The sequence below is a fragment of the Rhinolophus sinicus genome, chromosome 14 (genome assembly GCF_057876585.1).
Source record: "Rhinolophus sinicus isolate RSI-liver-muscle chromosome 14, RSI-T2T, whole genome shotgun sequence".
NCBI lineage: Eukaryota > Metazoa > Chordata > Mammalia > Chiroptera > Rhinolophidae > Rhinolophus > Rhinolophus sinicus.
In genome coordinates, this window is record NC_142514.1 from 56431645 (window position 1) to 56452440 (window position 20796).

Sequence of the window (20796 nt, forward strand, 5' to 3'; positions counted from 1 at the left end):
TTAACTGTAAGCTTTGGAGTCAGACGGAGTTGAGTTTGATTTACCGGATTTGTGAATTTTCACAAAACATTTAACTTCTCGGGGCCTCAGCTTCCTCATTTGTAATATGTAGGTGATAATCATAGAAACTCCGCAGGGTTGTTGTACAGATTAAATGAGATATTTGCCTGGGACATGTATTAAGTAAATCATAGCAATTACCATTATTATGGGTGCTTTTTTTTTTTTTTTTAATTTCTCTCAGCCAAGAAGATCAAACCAGGCTGAACTGAATTGTGAAAATTAGCTGTAAACTTTCCAAAACTACATGTGTCCCTTCCTTATTTCTAAAGACCCATTTTGTTTTTATTCTCCTTACAACCCTGAGAGCTTAGACAGGCTAGGTGCTATAATCTGCAATTGGTTTATGAGCTAATAACATGGAGAGATAAAATGATTTGCTTAACAAGCTCATAACTATTGGTGTTAGAAATCAACCTAGAACCTAAACCTCCTCAGTGCTAGCCTTGAAATTTTTATTTCTTTCCTGCTCTGTCTACATTCTTATCTCTGGAAAACCAGTGAGAGAGTATTTATCAACCATATGGAAGGGATTCCTGGAAGAGGTATTACTGTAAATGATCATAAACAAGATGCACAAAAACATCTCATTTTTTTCAGAGGAGATGGTTTTAGTTTGATGGTTGACACAGGTCATAGAGGTTCTTAAGAAACCTGGATTTGACATTGAACTTTCGTTTAAGGATACCCCGTCCTACTGGACCCAACATTTTCACTCTCCCACCCTCGAGGTCATGCTAGATTCAACCTCTCCCCACAATGGCCTTTCATCCTACTGCATCCTTCTTGCTCTTAGGTGGGCTTTTTCTGGTTCTCTACCTCCCAGGCTGGAGATGTTTATCTCACCCAAGTTTGTTGCTCATTTCAAGGCACCAAAGCAGTAATGAGTTTTCACATCGACACTCATGGTTTCCTTGACGAAAATTTAGGTCAACAGCCAAGCTATTTGATTTTCTTTAACTAAGGTGACTGCAGGACTGCAGGAGGTGTTCTACTTTCTATCTCAGCACTGAGTGTAAGCTGCCTGAGGACAAGCACTTTGTCTTCGTGTGGAATTTCCCGGGGCATGGAACAGTACAGATGGATGCTCTTCACATATTTGCTGAATGAATGATGTTCCAACTCAGAAATCCCTAGCATTTTAGTTAATTTCCTACCTTTTTATCCCTTTTTCCATATTTTTGGTTTCGATTCTGTTTAGATGCGTTTGGGTTTTGATTGCTTGAATTACTTTGTGTTCTTGCTGGATTTTAAATGCCCTGGCTTCTTTGAGTAGTGTTTTCTGCCCATACCTTTGTCCAGGTGTTTACCACAAATTTACCTGCTTTTGAAGGTTGGATCTTGGAGTAAATGAATTAAAAATAGCTATTATTCTGTTCTAATTAAATTCTAGCACTAAGTTACTTAGGAAATCTCAGATATAAGGTTTTTTGTTGATTAAGGTTATAGGATAGTCTTATAATTTTGACTTTTGGATCTGAGATGCTATTTTCACTTTCATTGCCCGATCATATAGAATAGCATTTGCTACTATTAGTCGTATTTGATTTTCCTTAATAGGACATTCAACAGCCTTTTGTGACCAAAAAATAAAACAAAAACAATAAACTCATGAACGAACCAACCCAACAGCCATGAAGTGTAAGCCAGCCTGTGCTGGGCCACTCGGCAGGTCTTTGGTGGACTCTGGACCGGAAAGCACAATCTCCTGTGGACTGTGGGCCTGCATGATGCTATGTGGGAAGCAGGGGGAGGTTTGCTCTGCTTCCTTTCTGTGCCAAGGCAGCTGGAGAAGCTTTTAATCCACTCTATTTCAAACAGTTGAAAGCAAAGAAAAGATGTCATAGGAATATCCAGACTTGGGCAGATAACAACCCTACTCTTTATAACCCACTTATAATCCGTAGGAAGGAAGAAGAGAAACGTCTTTGAATGGTCAGCTGTCCATGTGCAATAGTTGGATGCTGAGCCCTTTTCAAATGTACTCAGAATAAAAATGAAAACCTACTACTTGTTTTGCCCATTAGATAGCATTATCTCCATGGAACGCCAATTCATATCTCTTTGTGCTCTGTGTGGTTCTCACATATGGGATTTTAATAACATCCATGCTGTGCTATGAATTTATAAGCAGGGCCAAGAGAGGAAAAGCACCACAGGTCTTTATTTTTTCATTATTACTCTTTTGAAAAACAGGGTCTGCCTCATTTCTGTAAGATCCTTCTGACAGCACTGGCAGTGTTGCGGCTAGAGGTCTAGTTGTTACTATGGAAAGGAATAAGCTCTTTATTTATTTGTTATCTGTTTCTCCTGGACTCCCTTTCCCTGCCTTTAGGCACGTCCATAATATCCTATGGCACTGTACTTGCAGCTTCAGTAAACTGATTGCACAGAAATAGGCCCCATTCTCTCACTCTGTAGTTCATCTTACATTCTGATTTTCGTGTTTTTTTTATTTTATTTTTTACTGCACATCCTTTTAAATGTGGTCACATTTCTCCTCCATAGCGTTCTGCATGTCCAAGGAGCCTGTACAGTGTGGTGGTTAGGAAAGTAGCCTCTGTAGTCAACTACTCCTGGAGGGAATGTCGGCTCTGCTCACGGATCCTGGAGAAATTATTTGGATTTTGTTAACTCCTTGATAAAATGCTAATGATAAACCTTCCTTCCATATTTGATGTGATGGTTAATTGGTATGTTATCTATGAGCTGTTTAACACAATATTTGATATTGTGTTAATAGAATTTGCTACTATTGTTATCATGTAGTCAACAAGTATTTACTGATTGCTTACTAGATATCAGACACTATTCTGGATGCTAGAGTTACACAGGGAACAAAAACATTTCCTTGCTTTTATAAAACTTACCATCAAATTATTAAATAGTCATTAAAATTGTAGTTGAAAGTTACCCCTTGTAGACTTTTCCAATAACACCTAAAATTTTTCTCTTCTCAATTTAACATGATTTTATAATCTTGTATGTGGATGAGTAATTCTACTGCATTTTTATCCTTTATTTCCCTTGCTTTCAAATCCCTCTTCCATTTTCATGTTGTACCCATTTGGACTGACCTGCTTCAACAAGAAAAATCCTGTGATCCTTGCTTCTCCAGCTATCATAACCTTTTTATTACAAATCCAAGTATGTTTTAGATTCAGTCCCTCTAACTCAATATGGTACTTTTTCTGAAATTTCACATTAGGCCTCTTGGATGTTAAATGAAATGTAGGTTAAGAGCACAATTTTTGAAAATTTCAGAAGAAATAATTCAGGGGCTAAATCCTTACTTGTCTATATCAGACAGTTTATCCAGCAGGGCCCCCAACTAGGAATCTGCTTATAGGTGTTTTGACACATGGGCACACCTGTGCTCATGTATACGTCAACATATTTTTGTGGTTTAGGCCTTGATTACACTGAGTATATTTTATGCAGTTTCCTAGTTCATTAGGAAGTTGGTAAACTATGTTCCATTGGTACCAAAGGTCTCCACGTTCTTGGAGAGTCCTCAGTGTTCACTGAAGTTAAAAAATTTTAAGACTTACACTCTGAAAAATATAAGATGCAGTGCAAATAAAGTAGGACCCTATTTAACATTGATTTTGGGTAATGGTGCTAAAACCACTCTATCAGTAAACATCACAGTTAAGCCTTTTAACCATGTGATATTTACCCTGCATCTGAATATACTTTTATGCAATCAAAAATATTTGTTAACATCTGCTTTTGGCCAGTCAACTTGTTAGTGTTATTGATATAGTGGCAAGTGGAATGTACATGTATTCATCCTCCAAGAAACTTATGGACTAATGGGAGAGACTAAAAATAAATGAGTATATGGATTAATAAGTACATAATTAAAATTATAATTGTCTCTGAGGGTACAGCACTCTGTGCTACGAATGGGCCTAATGGGGAGAACTTATTTTGAGCGTGAGTGGGTGGTCAAGAAAAGAATTCTTTGAGAAGCTGACATCTAAGCTGCGTTCTGCATGATGAGAAGGTCCCTGCAAAAAATGAACACGGCGTGGTCATAAAACTTAAAGAAATGAAGTTTACTGCCTGACTGTGACTGAAAGGGCCAGATTCCAGGGTGCCTGTAGCCACATGAAAGCTTTGGAGTTTTTTCTGCATACAGTGGAAACCTTATTGATTTGGGGGTAACAGAAGTTAACAAAGCAGTCTCCTTAAGGTTTTTTTCTCCCAAGAGATGCCTGAGGGCCGTGTCTTGCTTTGTGTAGTTAGTGTTTTGATTCAGTTACTTTTACAGACCTATATGCCCTCTTAGGATCTGAGAGGTGGATCCCAGAGTTTACAATCTCTGTGTTTATTTTGAGTTAATTACCACACATATGTTTTTAATTGGTAACTGTGTGTCTTAAACACACGTCATTAAATTTAAACTTTGAGATCAATTTTAGTTCACCTTCTCAAAAAAAGTTTTCTATTAAGAGAATATAACACATATCAACATTTTAATGACTTTCTTCTGAAAGATTTTATATTGGAAACAATTTATCTGTCAAGGAGGAAATGAAAAAAAAAAGGTCATACTTCGAGAAAATAACATTCAAGTGTCAAACATCCCAATGCATTTAGTATTCTGCTTTTACAAAATACTGTTTATATACTCAGCCTAGCTTTTTGGTACCATTTATTAAAAATACATATAATTTAATTTTTCATAGTAGCCAGCAGTTTAAAGTAGCTTGAAATTTGATTTCTGCCCTGTCAATGATCTGCTAACACTTCCCATCATTCTACCATACTGACCTTTCATCCAGCCTTCACACACATTTAGTTATATGTATGCTTCTTGTTTTAATGGGTGTTGATAGATTTCCCTGTGCTCATTTATTTATAGAAATGATTTATTATTTATGTTGGTTTCATTGTACTTTTATTTCTGTTTCTTGCTTTGGTGAAGTCCCCTCATTACTAACAGATATTTCTTCATTGGGTATACATGAATTTTAGATAAGTTGCTTCATATAAATAAATGTTCACAATTCTTTCTACTATCTTCATCTATTATTATCTTTACTCTCCATGGGTTTTGTTTGTTTGTTCGTGTTTTACTTTTGAAAGGGATTTATTAAACTAAACCTGAGACAATGAGAGGGACTTAGGAGTTAACTAGGAGAGACGGCTGCCCCTCTCTGGCATCTACAGTATTGATATTTTATTGACTATCAAACTTCTATAACACTGGTATCTTTAAAATTCCAAAACTTTGCTAAGGTTTGTTAAAGATTCTGCTACTGGTAATCAACCTTTTAGCTAATGGAACATATATTGAGTTATTCACAGAGGATGGTTTCCTCCCCAGGGTTTTTGGCTTTGAAGACTAAGTGTTGCTTTGTGGCTTTGGCAGACACTGCAGAGGAGCCTGGCTGCTGGGACCTGACATGCTTAGAGCTTGCCAACCCCAAACCGCTGTGCTCCTCCCAGATCTCTCATGCCAAGAGTTTGTGTGCCAAGGAAGCAGAAACCTGTCTATAAAATAAACTGTTTTCTCTTGACTCTTCCTCTAGGAAGACTGGAAGAAGTGGAACCTGCAAGTTGTTCTCTGGTTTCAAAATAACTAAGGATTTGCATTGGAAGTTTAATGCTATAGTTTCATACAGAAAACAAAATGGTGTCTTATTCATGCTCCTCAAATCACTTTACTCTCAATTTTCAAAATGGCTATTAATACTTTTAAGTGATTCATGTCACTGTGTTGCAGTGACAGTCTTTTGAGCTCTTGAGCGGAGGCAGTCCCTGTGTGTGAAAAGCCTCAGTGTGAATGGTGTTGTGAGTGTGTGACAGGGCACAGAGCTTTTCCAGTTGGGTGGTTATGTATGATTGGATGTGGTTTGTGTGGGTACGTAATGCTGATAAGATCAGTAGAAGATAAATTCATTAGCTAACAAAATTTTTGCAGGAGTCTATATTTTGGACCCATAACATTGGAATTGACTTTAATCACGTTCATCTTCTTGTTTACCCTAGATTTTTTTTTCTTTCTCTTCTTTCCTATTGTTTCTTTGGTAGATAGTTTTCTACGTCCAGTTTTAATCAGAGGGAAAAATTACTACTTAATCTGGCACAAGTCTAAGATATTCATGTGGTGTCCTATGAAATTAGAACTTAACCTACATTTAGTATGACTAGTATTGTTCTAAGAAGTTAGACTCTTGCGAAAAAAGTCAGTAAAACTTGGAACACAGAAAAGATTAAATTTATAGCACTTATGTAGCCTAATTTCATAGGCCTATTGCCTAATTAATTAGAATTTCTTGATTTCTTTTAAACCTGAGTTTCTCAACCTCAGCACTGTTGACATTTTGGGCTTGATAATTCTTTGCGATGGGGGCTTCGCTGTTCATTGAAGAATCTTTAGCACCATCCTTTTCTTCTAACCACTAAATGCCAGTAATACCCACTCAACTGTAACTACCAAAATGTCTCCAGACAGTGCCAAATGTCCCCAAGGGACAAAATCACTTCTAGTTGAGAACCACTATTTTACACCCAAGTACTTGGACAAATGATGATATAAATCAATGTATTCAATGTAGGGTTTTTGATTTATTTTTAAAAATCTGCTTTTAAAGACTAAATTTCCTCATCTTATCTCATTATTTCCAACAGCATTCAGATTCAAAAGCTGTTGCCCAATGGTAGATAGAAACTAAACATCTTTCTTTTCATTAGATAAGATGTCCAGCAATGAAAATCCCTGGATTTCAGGAGCTTGTTAAGATGTATTATGTCAGATGAAAAGTGCTATTTTAATAACTCATTGTTATTCTTAGCATGGACCTTTCAGTTTAGAAAAATGGATAATTAGCATTTTGGCTTATCACTTTCTCTCCATGAATACAAATAATTTGATAGACAGACAACCAAGAGAGACTTCATTAAATAATGGGTCTAATCAGTCTTGACTAGAGTAAATTAGAGGTTATACTTCCAGCTTGAGAGTTGGGAATCAGAGTCTGGTGGCAATGTCATTTCATCCATCCAGGATATTTTTGTTGATCGATCTAATGTTGCAGTTAAAAACCAGAGCACAGGTCAATTGGTTAGAAATAAAAGTCAAAACTCAGCTTGGGAAGCCACAGGCTACACCGCATTTAACTTGTAGCTGGATAATTGCAAGAATACATTCAAAATATAACTGCAAGTCCTGTGGTGTTTGGACTTAGTAGCTTTTATTTCTAGATAATGGGCCATTATTAATGTGCAAGTATTAGAAAGTTTTCCAGAGGAAAAATATCAGCCTGGAACCATTCCCCTTTGCATACATTATACACTTTACTGCCTCCTGTGATTGTCCATACTATGCATAAGACCTTACTAGTTTTCCAAAAAAGACTACCAATAGCACTTCGTTTTTGTGGAACCATGTTCCGAATACCCAACTAGGAAATCTATTTTGAAATTAACTTTCTTTTAAAAATTTTTAGTGTAATCTATTCGTTTGTTTCTAAGAAACAAAGCCCAATGCTGTGTTTAATTTGGAACTGTCTTACTGACAGAGGAGACAGATAACCATTAGCAGAATTTTTCTGGACTCAGTCATCTTTTGAAGCTTGCACTGCAGTCTTAAGAAAGGATCACGATTGTTATTTAGACTTCCTCTGTGGGGCAGTGGGAGAACTTAGATCTGAGAAATTATTCTCATCATGAGATGGAGGAAGGGTTTTTATTCACAATTTGCACTCTGCATTCATGATCCAACCTACACGGAAGCCTTTGCTCTGTGTATTCTTAAGCTGCATCTGACATTTTACCTCCTGATGTATTCTAAGTAGCATTTTTCTACCAAGCAGAATAGTGTGGAAAGAAATATGAAGGTTAGCAGGAATCTGATGCTGAAACATGTTTAACTGTATTACTAACATCTTCTAAGAAAAATAACAAAGAGCTAAAGCCAGAACAATAATTTTTCAAGTCCTGAAATGAATCCTCACATGATACCATGCAGGAAATAAAAAGGCTTTATTTTCTCTTGTAAAATGTGTGCTTTTATTTATTAATAGCATTATTGGTCATTGATACAGTTCTACTAACCCTTAAAATGGGTGGATCCTGGTAACTAGTGTCTTTAAGGGGCTAAGTGAGTGATAATTTCGAGGATATAAGGTTGGAGGAACCAGGAGAAATATACGGCTTGGTAAAGAAATGGAGAGAAATAAAGAGTCTAGGGTATGTCACTTGGAAGAAATGAGGACCCTGTAGCTGAGAGCCCTCTTCTTGCATATCCCCAAGCCATCATCAGCTAAATTTACATTGCCTGTTAACGCTCTGTGGGGTGTGTTTAATTTTACTCAACATTTGCCATGAGCCAAAGGCAGAGGTTGCTCGAGGGCAACTAATAAGTGATTTGTTGAAGTTAAGAAAATAGAGTCAAGAAAGTTGAGAGATCTATGCAAAAGCATATAGCTAGAAAGTGACAGAGGGAGACTTAAATGCAAGACTGACGACAAACCAATGCTTATTTGTATTCTATTACACTATGCTGCTAGAAACTGGTCCTATTATAATTTTCTCAAAACACATTGAGTTCTTTCAGATGAGAAGGAAATAGAAAATGATGAAATGTTGAAGATTGGTGATATTGAAATTACTCTATAGAAGTACATATTTTTAATATACAAAAGCTTATTAATCTTCCAGTGTCATGGTATTAATAGCTTTTATTTTAAATTATGACTTTATTGTTTAGTCCATTTTGGAAAAGATGGTTTATGGGCAAATATATGTTTTTGTCACCAAAACGATACGGCCATGGTATGATAAACTTCCGGTCTCCTCTAACAATAAGTAAACATTTAGTTGGAACAAGTCCCGTTTTTTGAAGTGTTACCTATTTATGCTTTGCCTAAAATTAACACTTGTTTGTTTACAGCAGTTACACACAAAAAACGTTTTTCTAAAAAGTAGAACTAGGCAAATGTAGAAAAGGCAAAAATTACTTGCCTTTTCACAGTTCCCAATCCCCGCTTTACCCTCCGAATGAGTTATATGGTGCCAAAAGGTTATTTATTTTTATGGTCAGATCAATCAATAATATATTCATACATAATCCATTAGCTTGTTAAGCAGGCCCTATGTTTCAGATACGTGGCTATAAATCTGAGCTCAGGTGTGAGGCAGGAAAGTTCTGATGAGGGTCCGTGTCTCAGCTGCAGCGTAGGCCAGGGCTCTTGCAAAGTTCAGATTACCTTCTTTAAGAGAAGAAGGAAACCCATTCTCTTCATGGCCTGTCAGTAATTTATTTTGTAAATGAAACAAAAATAAAAACTTGTTTACATTTTTGATAGGCGATGCTTTAACATTTTATGGCAATTGATGTGGTTTGACTTTAAGGGCCTTATTTATTTATTTATTTATTTATTTATTTATTTATTTATTTATTTATTTTTCAGCTACAATGTTCAGTGATTAAGAGATGCCCAAAGTGGTCTTTATCAAAACGACCCCACTGAGAGTTCTAAAGTCCACTTAAATCGATTTTGGAGAAGACACTGAGAAAGTCTGAAATCTACTCTTAAAACCGAGGCCAAAATGCACCATAGTTTTTAATAAAGCATTTTGGTTCATTCATTCTGTGAATGATTATCTATTTATTGTTGTCTTTTGGTCTTCTGAGGCCTGAATGGGGTCTTTAGTTTGTCTAGTTTTGCACTCTTGGTTACTGGAAGGGTGGTAATTATCAGTTTTAGCTAATTGTTATGCTTTACATGGTCACAGGGACTGCGCATTTTAGAAAGCTACTTCATTAAAGCATTAAAATACTGTGAGCTCGGTAATTTCATTTACTGGGTCAATAACCCATGATATCTGAAAGAAGATTTAAAATACTTTAAAAATAATTATTCAAACATGAAAAGACTTTCAAACTATAATTACCATAGCAATAAATGAAAGAAAGACTCCAAAGCCAAGTATAAATATTACTGTATAATTAAATCTTAATATCAAATTCCTATAATTCAAATGGGTTAGCTTGTCCAATAGTAGATTACAAGATCTTAGACCTTAAGTAAACTTCAGCAAGTAGCTAGTTTAGATGTGGAAATTCAAATATTTTTTTTCTTAAAAAAAATACATTTATAATTTAATACCTGGACTAACAGCATATTTCAGTTCATTCTTATATAAGGTACACATTTTTCTCAAAGCATTGACAAATTTCTTGTTTAGTTTTTCTTTCCCTAGGTATTTTGCATTTTGGTTGCTAGTCTACATTAGATTTTTTTCTATTGTAGTTCCATTTTTTGCTGAGGTACTGTTGGTAGTTTTGTATATTCACATTGCAGCTGGCTACAATTTTTAAATTCTTGCGTTAGTTCTAATAGTTCTCGTATGGTTTGTTGTGTTTGCAAGAAATGCTATCATATCATCTGCAAATAATGATGACTTTTTCCTCCAGTGTTCCAGTATTAATACCTCCCTCCACTCCACATTTGGGCGTCCGTTATTACATCGAGTAGAGCTTCAAGAGCAACAGTGAACTAATAATGGAATCAGTCAGCGTTCATGTCTTATTCCCAGTCCTAACAAGACTATATCTAGTGCAAAGTTCTAGACTGTGTTCCAAGCCATTATCCCATAAGATGTTAATCAGTTTCCTCCAAAAAAAAAATTAAAATGGGAGAGTGAAATTTCCAAATAATTTTCTGGAACTCTGAATTAAACAAAATGAGACAGACATAAGTGAATAACTTTTCATAGCCTTTAGTATTTAGTATTCATTGGCAATCCCTAAAATGTGGAGAATGTATGTGATTTTTCCTAACATATTTGTCCATAGAACACTGTTTTTGAAGCAAATTTAACTACCATCTTGCAATGTAATACATCATTGCCACTCCAATAGGGCACTGGTAACTGTGATCTTGGTTTTGGTTTCAGAATGATACTCCTTATCATGTTAACAAATTATCCTACTTTTAGTTTATAAAGAGTGTTATGCAAGTAGAATCTTCTACTATGTTTTCTTTTGTATCTGGCTTTTGCTCAACATAATGTTTTTAATATTCACCCATGTTTTTCATTTGTTTTCCATGCTGGGTAGTATTTCCTTGCCATTTAAATAAAATTTAAATTTAAAATAAAATCAATATTTTTCTTTATTGTTAGTGCTTTTATATCTCACTTAAGAAAAAATTTTCCTAATCTGATGTTACGAAAGTTTTCTCCTATATTTTCTTTGTAAAGCTGACTGTTATGTCTTTTAGATAAAGGTTTTTCAATTCGCCTGAAACAGATTTTTGTGTATAAGTAAGGGTCTAGGTTTACTTTTTTTCATGAGATTATCCAGTTCTTCCAGCTTCACTTTTTTAAAAACCTGATTTTTTTCCTCCGGTACTCTACTTGGCACTTTCGTCACTAATTACTGGGTTCTTTATTATGTTTCATCGGTCGATTGTCTGCCCTTGTGCTACTACCACTGTGTTTTTCATCATGAGTCTAGCTTTCTTGGTTCTTTGCTTTTTCGTGTAAATGTTAGAATCAGCTTATAAAGTTCCACAAAAGAAATTGTATGGTGTTTTGGGATTTTGATTGAGAGTACTTTAAATTTATAGATTAATTTGAGGATCGTTTACATCTTTACATCATTAAGTTTTCTGTTCCATGTACATTTTATCTCTCCATTTATGTAGAATTTTTTTTTAATATTTACCAATAAAGTTTTATTTTCTCCACAGAGGTCTTGCACATCTTTTATTAAACATATTCCCATGTTTTACATTTTGATGCAATTATAAATGATATACTTAAATTTCCAGTGTTGCTGATACATCAAAATACAATTGATTTGTATTCTGATTTGCATCTAGCAATACTACTAACTCTAGTAAAAATTATAACAAATTACATGTGAATTATTTTATACCTTCATATCATTTGTGAATAATTATATTTTTGTTTCTTCTTTTCCAACCCTTACATCTTTTGTTTTTTTTCTCGCCTTGCTGCACTGGCCAGGATCTCAGTGCATTGCATATGGTGGTGACAATGAAAACCATTGTTTTATTCCCACTTTCAAAGAGACAGTTTCCAACCTTTACCATTAAGTGTGAAGTACTACAATGTTTGCTATAGAATTTTTGTTTTTTAGAAACATTTTGTAAGATTAAGGAAGCTCCATGTTACTTTTTCTTAATTAAGAGGTTTTAATCATTTGTTGATGTTGAATTTTATCAAATTTTTCTGTATCTACTGAGATGATCGTATGATCATATTTACTTTTGAGATGATTGTATGATTTTACTGTTAATGTTGCAAATTATATTTTTTTTCTCCCCAACTGTTTTACTTTGAAAAATTTCATGAGTTCCAAGGTCACTGAACACCATTTTTACTGGAAATAACAGCCAACAGCCAAGCTATGAATATTGATTGTTGCAATATTTGGCAGACATTTTCTTGAAAATAAATAAAGTAAGCCTGTCACTTAAAGAAAATAACAGACACCATATTTTACTGATGACAAAATTGAGCTTTCGAGTCAAAATTACATTTTGGAAAACCTGTTTTTGTCACCAGGAGCTTCCTCTCCCAAAACTTAAAGGCTTTTCTGATCAGATCAGTGGTAACATCAATGAATGTGTTTAAAATATATTATATAATCCACAGTTCCAACATTTTGAATATCTGCATAACTCACTTGACAAATATTTTTCAAATGATCGATGTGTGATGTTACAAAATCATACTCAACAAATAGTTTTCAAAAGATCAATGTGTGATATTACAAAATCATACATGAGTTAAAGATCCATGCAAAGTACAAGATAAACCACTGGATTCTAATGTAACAGTAGAAAATTTTATTGATGTAGTTTCAGAGTTCATATTGCAAATAAACTTTAAAAAATTTCCACATGTCAAATTTTAGTATAGATTCAAAGGAAAACATACACAATTGTCTTTCTTTTCCTATTACATAGCAGTGTGAAGCTGGATTTTCTTCACGTACTTCAATCAAAACAACATGTTGCAAGAGATTGAAAGCAGAAACATATATGAAAATCCAGCTATCTCCAATTAGAGATATTTGTAAAAATGTATTATAATTAATGCCATATTTTTTTCACTATTTGTGGGGAAAAAGTTATTTTTTTATAAAAAATCTTATTCATGTGAACATGAAATGGGCATATTATTATTTTTAAATGACTTAATGGATATTTTTAAATTTTCTCATTTTCATTTTCTAATATGATAAATATTGATGTATTTTCAACTCACATGAACAAGAGATATTTGTAGTCCTCAATAATTTTAAAAATGTAAATGGGACAAGACCAAAAGTTTGAGAACTACTGCCCTACAAATACCAGTTGGCATCCTAACTTCTGAAAGTATTATGTATTTGGCACATTTATCCTCTTTCCATGACAATATAAGAACTTCAAAATATTTTAACTCTATTTGCTTCCCCTCAAATTACAGTTGACCTTTTAACAATATGGAGGATGGGGCGCCAACACCCCTCAGTTGAAAATCCACCTGTAATTTAAGTCAACCTTGGCATATATGGATTCCCAACCACCAATGAAAGTACTGTTTTCAATCAGTGGTTAGTTGAATCCATGGATGCCAATTGTATATTTGTTGAAAAAAATCCACATACAAGTGGACCCATAAATTCAAATCTGTGTTGTTCAAGGGCCAGCTGTTTATGCTACCGGTATTTTATGGTAGTTTTTAATTGTATAATTTCCTCTTTGTTTTTATGAAGTTTCACTATGGTAATGTTTTGATGTGGATTTTTTTTTTTTTATTTTACCTTGAGTCACCAGCTGAGCCTTTTGAATTTATGGATTCTCATACGTTCTGGAAAATTCTCAACCATTGTTTTCTGTCCATTCTACCTCTTTTCTACTCTGATATTTCAAATAAATTTTTTAGGCCATTTCATTGAATTTCCTGTTTCTTATTCTACTTTTTTAAATCTTGTTTCATCTGAACATTTGCGTCTATCTTCTAGTTCACTAATCCTGTTTAGCTTTGTGTAATTTGCTATTAAATACATTCATTGAATTCTTCATTTCATGTATTATAGTTATCATTTCCAGAATTTCTAAAATGGTTCTTTTTCACATACACTTCATCAGTTTTTATAGTTTTCATTTCCCTGCCAATAATTCCAGGTTGCTCTTATTTCCTTGAACATAGTAAACATAATTGTTTTGGTCTGTGCCCTGTAATTTCATATGTACAGTTACTATGGCACTGTTTCTGTTGGTTTTCTTTAATGGTGTCTTATTCCTTCATATGTCTGGGTTTTTAGATTGTATGTTTGGCATTGTATTTGGAAATTTATTCATAGCAATACTTTGAGGCTTAGAATAATATTATCTCCCCCAGAGAAGATTTCTCTTTGTTTTCTGCAGGTGTCTAAGATCATTAGAAGTTTAGGACTAGATAAAGCAATTTTCAAAATTGAGGTTTCCAGAGCCAACCAATTGACATGAAAAAAGGATAACAGGTTTTGCAAATTGGTTTCTTTCATACTTACTTTTAGAATCTATCTTGCGAGTCCTAGTCCAAGGTAAATGTTGATTTACCCGTTTGGGACTCTATACTCTGATGTTTGTCCTCCTAGGCCCAGGAGGCTGCCAGAAGCAGAGCTTCACTGCTTCCAGAGCCACAAATGCCTGCAGGGCAAGAGCGGCACTTAGTGCTGGTATACCTCCCTGAGTTCCAAACTTTTCCAGATTGGCAATTCCTCACTATCTTGTTAGGTCTTGGATGGTCTTAAATTGCTTCCAACTCTTTTAGTTATCTTCCATGGGAAGGTTGGTCTGCATTTGTAAGTTGATTTTTTGAAGCAGACATTCTCATGCCGGTACTTTTTAACAATAATAAATTTGAATATCATCTGTATTTTGGTTTTGCATTTCCAAACTAGAAGGAATGACTTATAGTAGACTTATAGACTTCTTTCTTGAAGCGTCCCAACTTGAATCATAGGATCTTAATTGAAAGCCTACATAAGCTACATTTTTCTCCTTATTTTGAAAAGAAGCATAGTCTGAGGACATAAAATGCAAACACATTTCTCCCAGCCTCCAAAGAATGGACATAAGCCCACCAAGACATTCATGCTTCCTTATCTCTACCATTTGCTCATGTTACCACAATTTTCTTCCACTTTCAGCTTAGAATCCTTGTTCTAGTACTTGTAATTATTTCTCAACTTTGAACCTTCAGCATACCACTTGCCACAATCTCCAGCCCTCGATTAAGCTGGCTAACCTCTTTCTTCAACTCTGCCTCCATGTTCTTGAACAGTACTAGAAAGAATGCATAACCTTGCAGTAGGTTCATCAAAAATCTGTAATTTCTAAATTCCAGCTGAGGCATAACTGGCAATCCTCTTCATTTTTGCTCACAGTATTTTCTTTCTCAAAATTTAATCCCTCTCCTGAAATCTCTTAATTCTACCTCTAAATATCTCCCATCTCTCAATAATTAACCCTTACTTGCTTTATAGAAGTGAAAGGGAATATGGAGTGAACTGTAATTGTAATTCTCTCTTTTAAGGTCATCTCTTTCTCCCCTTATTCTTAATTCTTTTTTTGCTATGTCAGAGGAAGACGTGTCTGTACCTTTTCAAAAGCTACCTATCCAACCATAGACTTCTCTCTTCCCTGGGTTCTCACTCCATTAGTGGGATGTTTTCTTGTATTCACAATCACTCCATCTCCACTAAACATTGCCTCTCAAACTACAGACCCACTAAAGCATCCTCAAGTCTAAAAACAAAACAAAACAAAGAAAAACAACTGCGTCAAATGAATGTCAGCGAGTTTTCAATTTACCACTACCCTTATATGATGGCAGAAATTCCACATGACAAATAAGAGAATTCATAAGGTAACATGATTTTCTTTGCTTCCAAAGCAAATTCTAGCCAGAACATAAAGAAGACCTCTGATGCTATATAATTAATAGTGATTTTGTGGGGAATAAAAGTTGTCATGCTTGGTACTACATGCAAACTTCTAATATCATCTCCATTTATTCTTTATAACCTCTGACTTCCAGGGCTAATTTCATGTTGTTGATGAGAAAATATTCCCCTTTTTACCCTTAATGAGTTCTTACGGCTGGACTACTAATAAAATTGACACATGGAAGAATAACAGGGAAAAAAACCTGTTTTATTATGTGTACATGAGAATTGAAAGAATAATTCTCTGTGAGAAGAGTGGCGTTCCATTTATATATCTTTTACATAGAGAGACAATAAATTTGGGTATCTGCCAAGACAAGGGAGCATAATTTTGGGGGTACATAGTAAGGAATTTAAGTAGAATGCTGGCTTAGGGAAGTAAATTAATAAAATTAACAAGGGATTGTTTATATAGGCTTCTCAACTCTGGATTCTCAATCTCTGGGATAAGGCTGAGTCTTTCCTAATCTGATTGCTCCTTAGCAAGTTTATAGCAGGAAGGCCACCTTTCACAGGGAGATTTATTTCCTGCATTTAGCGAGATGGGAGGGTCTGAGAGCTCCTCCTCATCCTGCTGCTTTTCAAGTGATTTTAAGTTGAAATAATCAATATGCCATTGTGGGATATTTGGGGGCAGCCTGTCCTGGGCCCTTGTAATGTATAAGTGCAGTTCACCAATGTAGTAGTATTTGAGGGGTAACTGGAAGGATTTACTACCCCAGCATCGTACCCACGTAGGCCCCCCAAGGATCCAAATTTACCATTGTTTTTCATCCCTTCAATCAGGCTTTATGATCTCCTCTTTAATCACTGCTAATTCCTCTAGGACAATGTTTCTCAAACATAGATGCCCATTGTAATCATGTGTGGAACTTAAAAAACAAAACAAAACAAAAAAAACTTATATGGAGGTGACTTCCTCGAGAGTTATCTGACTCATTTGGTCAAGGATGGAGTCTAGCCATTATAATTTTATAAAGGTGTCTTGGTCATTGTAATGTGCAATCAGTTGAGAAACATGCCCCTAGCTGAGTGACATGTTAAAACACTAACACCATAGCATGAATCAGTTTTCTCTCTTTCTTTGTGTGACATACCTGGATGATATGTTAGCACTGGGTCCTGAACTCATCTTCCTGAAAAGAGAGAAAAATAATCCAGCAGTAAGTTGGCCACAAAATTAGTCAAATTTTATTATGACTCAGTAATGATAGTGAAATATGAATGACTTCTGTTATTCTAGTCCACAGGAGAAAGCTATCTTGGTTTCAGGAAAGTTATGTTTTGCCTTCCAGTCCAGAGAAAGCAAGCTGCTTTTTTGAGGCATTCCTACGTGATTATACAGATCCATTTCTCTCAAGGAACTTCCCAATAAAGAGAACACATCATCGATGGCAACTGAGAAACATAGCTTTATGTTGCCTCTTTTAGAATTATTTCTTGACATTAACATTTTTATGCATCACCATATTAAGTTTTATGCTTGGGTATAATGCCGCCAGGTAGGAATCAAGGTAAATGCTATATTCCAAATTCACAGAGAGTCAGAGCCAAACCGTGGGTTATCAAATCTGCCTTTTCATGTGCTGTTACTCATAGTGTGTGATTTATACACATTGCTTTTGAAAGCCGCACTAGTGGAAAGATGCTGGTTTGTGGAGGGGCAAAGAAGTACATTTATAGGATGGCTTGGTTGAACTGTGTTGATTTCTCTCTAGAACAGTCTTCACAATTCTTTGCTCACAGTTAGAGGTCTGCTGAAAGTGACTCGGTATAGATGAAAACAGCTTGCTTAATCATTCCTGAAACACAGGGAAAAATTAAAATACATTTTTTTCTTTGTCAAGCAATAAAAACAATGCCAGATTGTTAATGCATCTTTTGTACCTTTCACTTGAAAGACCTCAAACGAACATCAAGGAGAATAAAGGCAAAATTTATTCCCCAATGGCATCATTATACATGTTGAAACCTCTAAAACTAAAACTCTAAAGACATTCAGGAAGAGTAGAGGAATAAACGGCAGCAAACTGAAGAGTGTGTCTCTGGAGCTTTGCTCAACCTGTTTTGTTCAAATTCATCCAAATTGGATGATGAAAAGCAAAGATCTCATTTGTTTCTACATTAAAGTAGAAAATTAGTGAGTGGTGAGTTGTTAATTGAACTGTAAAGCCTTTTAGATGCCAAGAGTACCCCATCTCCAGTGTTTTAAATTGCATTCTTATGGTTGAAATGTAAACAACAATTTAGGGTAGTGTAAAGCAATGTTTTTAATAATTTAAGCTGGTTTGATTCAAACATGATTTTTGTTCTGAAATATTTATCGGAGCTCCTTTTTTGATTTGGGATGAGCAAGTTTTATTTTAGACTTCAGTACAACAAACAGAAATTCATTTTCAGTGTAGGACTAAAGTAGGGAGATAGATTAGCACTGTCCAGTGTTGAGTTTCATCTCTGGCTCTTCCTGCTTGCTTCCAGGGTGTAGAATTAACAGGTTTGGTTAAATTTTACTTGAGGTTTTAGTGACCTTTTCTAATCCTGACTGTTTCATAATTTAATGTCTTGACCTTCGTTTTCTGTAAAGCCACCTTAGTGATAAATGCAGAGATTTAATAACTAGAACTAGTTGACAGGTGACCTTTCGTATATGGCCATTTCTCTTTGCTGGGGAAACCACACTGTTTTGCGAGTTTTAATTCACAGATTTTAATTATCTATTCTATTGTCTATAAGCTTATTCACAGTGTAAAAAGTAAAGGTTAAATATTTCATTCTTCTTACTGATTAAAATGTAAAGTGCTTTGCAGTTGTCCCAATATATCATTCAGAAAGGATAGGACAATTTGTCAGATTCTTGCTCGTAGAAGAGAGGAGAGGAATTTTCCAGAGTGGTTGGTAAAGAGTAGGATGAAAAATGTGGAGAGGAGAGTGAGCTATCTCATCAGCAGAATGAGAGTAACCGTGTGTGTGGTGTGTGTGTGTGTGTGTGTGTGTGTGTGTGTGTGTGTGTGTAAATTTAGAGCAGAGAAACAGAAGAGTTCTTTAACTGTATGTGTATTAATTTGAAGAGAAAAGTGACTGTGGCTCAACGAAAGGTGAATAGACTGAAATCATAGAGAATGACCTGTTAGTTTTGGTCTTTTTTTTTTTTTTTAAGTAGACAAGGGTCAGTTGGGCATGTCATGGAAAATAGTTTTCTAGAATGTACATAAATAATATTTAAACATGGGAAAATAAAGCTAAGTATTAAAATGTCACAGTCTCTTAAAAAGAGGTAAGAATAGACACATCTTCCTCACGCCAGCCCATATATTATCAGAGAATATAGGACATTTTGATTCTCTTGTGCTTACATTCGTCAGCATTTTTGCAAACAATTCATGTTTATGCCAAATACTAATGCTTAATAATAAAAGAAAAAGAAAAATTGCCATAGCTGTAAGATGACCTATAATATGCGCATACATAGCATCCCAGTCAGCCAGTGCCCTCGAGTCTTCATAAACAGTTCATGACTTAGAGAAGTGCTTGGCAGTCTTGAGGTAATTTTGATTCCCATGGACTTGAAAGCAGCCATTGTGGGTTTCTAAAGTGAATTTACCTTAAGGAGGTTTTCATGCACGGGGGTGGTATTCCCTTTAACCATGGAGACCCACTTATGGAAACATCATCTGCCATGGCCATTTTTTTTTTTTTTCAGACATGCACTGTAATCATTTAATGCTTCATAAAGAAACACAACTCGCTGCTGTTGTTTTAAAAAATTTGAAAAGCAAATTGAGTAAGATGTGTAGGACCATTTTAAAGCTAATAAAACTGGTCATGATTAGGTTATCTTAGATTGAAATTTCAGCCATATTACAAACTGAAAATATTAAGACAAAAATGTATACATAATTTCTTACAATGTAATAATACTATTGACAGAAAGGAGAGGTAAATTCCACTCACATGCAAACCCTAACATTCCTGAGAAGCCTTTCATTAACTTAGAAAGTTTGTCCTATTTTGGTGAAGTTCTTGGCCACTAGCATGTTTAAAAACATTAATTTATAATTTAACACAAATAATTTTAATATAATACTTGGTGAGATTTGAGGTGTTTGTCTATATGTATGTTAGGAATATTGCAAAATAATAATAAATATTTCTTTAATATTCCCACTTCTTAATAATGCCATAAGTACATTTCATCAAAGATAACATGCTCCTCTATTTTAACTGTACTTTTAAATTTAACCTCCATTAACTAAGCATCTTTGCTTTGTAGTAAGTAGGGTCTACCTTCTGCTTCCTTGGAAAGGATGAATTTTCATCATTTGAAAAGCCTATTTCAAGTGTTTTGTTGTTTGTTTGCTTGTTTTTGTTGTTACAGCTTAAAATAAAAAGATCAAATATAATTTTAGTTCTCACAAGATAATGTCTTAATTTTGCATTAATTCAGGTAGAAGCAGACTCCTACGTAGCTTGAATTAAGTATCGTACCCAGTTTACCATCTTGAAGAAAAGTTGTGTTGTATCTCCTAATACCGTGTTTCCCCACAAATAAGACCTAGCTGGACCATCAGCTCTAATGCATCTTTGAGTAAAAATTAATATAAGACCTGGTCTTATTTTAATATAATATAAGACCCGGGATTATATTATATTATATTATATTATATTATATTATATTATATTATATTATATTATATTATATTATATTATATTATATTATATGTTATATATAATATATATATATATATATATTAAGTTTTGCTCTAAAA

The 20796-nt window shown here is 34.7% G+C and overlaps 1 protein-coding gene across 2 annotated transcripts in view; it reads left to right on the forward strand.

Annotated features, from left to right (window-relative positions):
* ST6GALNAC3 (ST6 N-acetylgalactosaminide alpha-2,6-sialyltransferase 3) overlaps nt 1–20796 on the forward strand; it is a 521545-nt gene that overhangs the window by 293099 nt on the left and 207650 nt on the right. The gene's annotated exons all lie outside the window — the stretch shown is intronic.